Source organism: Leuciscus leuciscus (genome assembly GCF_965113295.1).
Source record: "Leuciscus leuciscus genome assembly, chromosome: 9".
Lineage (NCBI taxonomy): Eukaryota > Metazoa > Chordata > Actinopteri > Cypriniformes > Leuciscidae > Leuciscus > Leuciscus leuciscus.
Window position 1 is genome coordinate 1,813,619 of NC_138733.1, and position 5,914 is coordinate 1,819,532.

Consider the following 5,914-nt stretch of genomic DNA (forward strand, 5'->3'; position numbering starts at 1 on the left):
AAGTCAGGCACCGAAATCAAGCACCGAAAGTTGCGTTCTTATTCGGTCTCAATACTACCGTTTACGTCGGAACATCGGTTTCGGTACCCAACCCTAGGTCTGAGTGTGTGGTGCAGCACATACCTGCTTCCGTCGAAGGGCAGAGTGAGTGTGCGGAGGCGTCAGTGCGTCCAGGACACAGCCACTGCTGCCTGCTGGCGATGAAAGAGGGGCTCGGGAGTGACAAGGCATGGCGGTGTCGTCGACTGCCAAGCGCGCCCTCTTGGGGCCCGGAGGTTTCAGAAATTGCTCTTTTATTGAAAATGTGGGTCAGTGGCAGAACAAAAAGAAAAGGAAACAAAAGATTCTCCGCCCGGCCCTCCACCGGGGGAAGGAGTGGCGCCTTCGCCATCTCCTGAAGAGCAACTTGATCCACCTCCGGGCCGCCCGTCTCAGGGTCGTTTGCACCGTCGCTTGCCTCCTGGTTTGGCAGCGGCCTGGACGGGCAGGGTCGGCTTCCTACGGCTTGTGCAGTAGTTTTGGCGCTACATTTGTCTTTAAACAGTTTGACATTAAATATTGGAATATGCTTTCAAAATTGTGTGCATTAATTGTGAAAAAACATAAAAGGAGTGGCGCCTTCGCCATCTCCTGAAGAGCAACTTGATCCACCTCCGGGCCGCCCGTCTCAGGGTCGTTTGCACCGTCGCTTGCCTCCTGGTTTGGCAGCGGCCTGGACGGGCGGGGTCAGCTTCCTACGGCTTGCTCCACGCTGAGGCCTGGATGGTTGCTGCTGCTGCTGGGGCTTAGCGGGAGCGGAGGACGCAGCAGAAGGCCGACCTCGGCGACGAGTAGACGGAGGGTCTGCGGCCGGCGGACGGGTGGGAGCAGCAGCGGTCCGCCGGGGCAGGATGTGCCGGATGGCCTCCGTCTGCTTCTGTGCGGCCGAGAACTGTTGGGCAAAGCTCTCGACCGCGTCGCCGAACAACCCAACCTGGGAAAGAGGGGCATCCAGGAACCTATATTTATCGGTGTCCCTCATATCCGCCAGGTTGAGCCAGAGGTGGCGCTCCTGGACCACCAAGGTGGACATCGCCTGACCGACTGAACGTGCGGTTTCCTTCGTCGCCCGGAGGGCGAGGTCGGTTGCCACACGGAGCTCCCGGAGAAGCTCTGGGTCAGAACCACCCTCGTTCATGTCCATGAGCGCCTGGGCCTGGTGGACCTGCAAGAGCGCCATGGCATGGAGGGCGGAAGCAGCCTGTCCACAGGCCTTGTAAGCCTTCGCCGTTAGACCGGACGAAAACTTACAGGCCTTGGACGGGAGGCGTGGATTACTCCGCCAAGAGGAAGCGGACGCCGGACACAGTTGCATCGCGACCGCCCGCTCCACTGGGGGGATATCCACATACCCCTTAGCTGCCCCGCCGTCGAGGGTGGCGAGGGGGGAGGAGCCACTAGAACGGCTTCGGGCACTATACGGTGCCTTCCACGTCCTAGAAAGCTCCTCATGCACCTCCGGAAAGAAAGGTACCGGGGTACTGGTCATGCGCCGAAGTAGGTCTATTCTGCGGGGCAGAATAAACACTAGATCGGGGCATAGGCGAGGGGACTGCACCTCCCTTGAGGTAAGCGAGTCTCGATCTAAGCGCTGAGATAGTCATATTCCCGCAATGGGAACATGAACTATCCACAAAAGCTGCCTCAGCATGTTGAATGCCCAAACACGAGAGGCAACTACTGTGGCCATCTGGTGGCGCCAGGGAACGACGGCATCCAGAAACGCACAAGCGGAATGACATCTTGAAAAAGACGCAGGGTCACGCTTGTGTTGCTCTTTTAGTGAAAACTAAATTTTTTTAAAATAACTCTCTCAGTGCTGAGGCACCCAGGGCCCAACGAACCGACACACACACACACAGACACAGAACAATAGTGCTGTGAAAACAGCAGTTGTGAGCTGCAATGCTCGCGGCCACCACTGATCGCGCCGTCACACCAACACAAGGAGAGTCCTCTTCTCGTTCTCAAAGGGTCGGTCTTTTCCTGTAGAGTTCGGAAGTGAAAACAAAAGCTCGGCTCCGAAGTGAAAGACAATGTGTGCGTGCGCCCGCTTCCTGTTTATACCCGCACGGCGGGGCGGGGGCGCGTGACGCGATTAACGCACGCCAACATTCATTGGCTCGTTCTGTAGACACTCGAAGTTGATAGGGCTCCCTGAAGTGATCCCAATTACGTCGTCACGTCGACGTTACGTCGAACGTGAGCGACTGAAAGGGTACAAATATATTTTCACATAACAAAGTTGAATCTCATCTGGTTTGTAAAAAATATTTTTTTTTTACGTTACTGTATGTGTCACTATAATAGATTACCCCTGTATCTGGATATTTTATATATATATATATATATATATATATACAGTATATATATATATATATATATATATATATAATTAATTGATTGTTATTGTTGTGCAGTAGTTTTGGCGCTACATTTGTCTTTAAACAGTTTGACATTAAATATTGGAATATGCTTTCAAAATTGTGTGCATTAAGTGTGGTTTTGTTACATTTATTTGAATGATATATCTTTGATATACTATACATACACTGTAAATGTTAAAAGCACTTTAGTACATGCAATTATCTTTAATTAAAACACTGCAAAACTACCCTGCTCTAGGTCATTGCTTAGAAAAAAGTTTCTTTCAAATGATCATGCATCAGTCTAATCAAATAAGCAAATTTGTGTCATTGATCATGTTAACTCGTTTTTGGATGGTAACCACACAAAGGAGTCTTTTGTTTTGAAATATGAGATTTATAATTTAATTAGAAGGAATACATGTTTAACAGGCCAAATATGAAATATTTAAGGTATATATCCCTGCAGCCGGAACCAGAAGAGATCTGTCATCATTTACCATAAATGGGCAAGTAAATGTGACGCATTCTGTTCAGCTGGGTTGTTATTGGTTGTGACTTTCTCGCAGAACTCGCTGTGATTGGACTATCGTTTAACCCATATAAAACGGCGCTTCATCTTAAAAAGTATGTTTTGGTGTTATTATTACGTTAGTTATACATTAAGTTAACTATAAAGTGTCTCTATGTTATGAGAAATTACTCCTTTACCGAGATGCCAACCCTAACTCTAAGCATGTCTGCACATTTCAATGAACTACAGCTCCATGTTTCCTGTTCCATTGATAGAACGACAGAGACATGTGGGTAATGTAGTTTAAAACGTTAATTAATGAAACAATAAATGTTAAATAAATAATATATTTAATGGACAACTGGATATCTAAATTTGTTCATTGTGCAAACCTTTATGACATATATGAGGGACAGGCTGAAATTTTATATTTTACTGTGAGCACTTTAAAAATAACCTTTATGCCAGCTTTCCATATATGTCTGAAAACTGTGCCCAACATTATTTATTAAACATAGCATAAGCAGTTGTCCTGCCGATTTTCTCTTTGATACACAAACCGGACTTTGAGTTACAGCCATTTGAAATGTCCATTTTTTTGCTCTTCTGGGGGCCGTTGCTGGGCCCCTGGGGGTGGAAGGGCAGTATTTTCTACACAGATATACACACACTATTCCTATTACACAAGGATAATGCACCATTCAGTAAAAAATAAAAAAGAAAAAAGAAAAAAATTCACTCCCTCTAATTGCTGCTTAAATACCTGACATCAGTGATATATGCTTTCATTTGAAATGCAGTAGTAGATGTACTAGAATGATCAACATGGATCATCTTCAATTATGCTTGAAGTGTTTATAGCAAGATAGCCACTGCAGCCTCTTGTTATTCACATAGCTTTCCTTTATTTCACTGCAAACTGGGATACATGCAAGTATGTGCAACTTTTGTTGCATTGTTGTCCCAAATATCATTAACCAGATCTACATTTTTATGTTTTAAGTAAAATGATCATGGTAATTAGTTTTTTACAATCGCTATGACAATATTTTCAATACTTTTAACAAATTTCCTAAACTCTTAACGCACCAACACACAATTGGCAAAACAGTTAATTTCATGCTCAAAATCACTCATTGTAAACTAAACTCCAACACTAATTTTCAAAATACAATAATACGCTAGCAACAATGCACTATAGGCCCTATCTTGCACCCAGCGCAATTGACTTTGTACACCGACGCATGTATCATTCCTATTTTGCACCCGCGCAAAGCGCGCTTTTCCCTCCACAGAAGCACGTCGCTAAACTAGGGAATGAACTTGCGCTCCCTGGGCGGTTCAGCGCAAAAAAGGAGGCGTGTTCCGGCGCAAACGTTCCTTCATGCTATTTTGATGGTTTAGAAAACAATTGCGCCACTAACCAGAAAAATTTTTTTTAAAGTCAGTGGCGCGTTGCGCATGTTATTCATATGCTATTTTAAGGGCGCATGCTTGGCCATAATCAATGTAGCGTGTGCACAACGCGCATACACTGATTCTCTCGTCTACACAGAAGCAGCAGTTCTCATTTTTGCAAATCATACATTATTACGATAGATAGATAGATAGATAGATAGATAGATAGACAATTTATTATAAAAGCATACATCTAGCTTACACGTTTACCCAAATTATCATACGCCTGTTTAACCGAAGTTAATTTGGGTGGGTTTCTCCATTTCAATGTAACTTCTCTCTTTTACGGCCGTGACGAGAGCGTTGCTCTCCTTGGCTGTGAACCGCTCCTGGCGCGCGCCTGCCAAATCCGCCGTTATAATAGCAATGCGCTATGGAAAAAGCGCGTCTGCTCTTAAAGGGAATGTGAGATGACGCTCTGATTGGTTTATTTCACATTACGCCCAAACCACACCTATGAATAATGAAGCTACTTCAGACCAACCCATTTTAGATTTGCGTCGGGCGCAAGAGGCATTTATCCCGCCGGGAAAATAGCAACAGCGCCCAAGACCCGCCCACAAAGTTACTTGCACTTTGCGCTTGACACTTGCGTTTCAGATCGTTAAAATAGGGCCATATGTCTACCAAAACACTGCAAACATGTCTCAAAATCAAATAATTTTTCAAAACACTAACATATGTTCTCATCCAACAGGAAGATTTAGTCAATCATAGCACAATGTCATAAAAACACTAACATCAGATGGACATCAGATGTGCCAGGTATACCCTTATATATTTGTATAATTCAATCAGTAACAATAGAATAAAATACAGGGGCTATATTTGTGTTTCATTTCACAATATAAACAGCTGTTTACCTTGACTTTAGCCTGTAAGGTTAGGTTTAGAACATGGTGTTATCTGTTCTGACATACAGTGTTAAAGCATTGGTAAATTTGGCAGTAAAAATCCATTGTTTTGGTCTTGTTTGAGCTTGTGTGTAAAAGAAGTTCAAGCATTTTAAATTTGTGTTAATTGTATGCATTTTGTGTTAAAGCAACAAGAAATGTGTTAATAGTATAGCTTACACAGACGGATGTAGTGCTAACTGTGTTAAGAGTTTTGGAAAATTGTTAAAAGTACTGAAAAATCTGTCAAAGCAATCGTAAAAATTACATGTAGTTGTAAATTATGAACTAAACTAAAGAAATAAGAAATTCAAAATTTTCAAATACAATTTTCTATTTACTGTACCAAACACCACTTTCAATACACAATTTTCATCATACTTTATTAAACAACACTTTATTGGAGGACAAAAGCATAACGTTGATAAAGTAGCATAAAGACAAATGAGATTCAAGAAAAATGTGTCTTCAAAAATACATTAACATCATATTAATCCATTCACAGCTGCTGAAGCCACACAAATGAGTGCCAGAGAATCATATTCAGTCACCTATGATACAGAAAACATATTTGATATTGTGTTGGAAAATAATGATTCATTATCACAGCTAAACTGGTTTCTTGCTCTTCCCTGTATCATGTT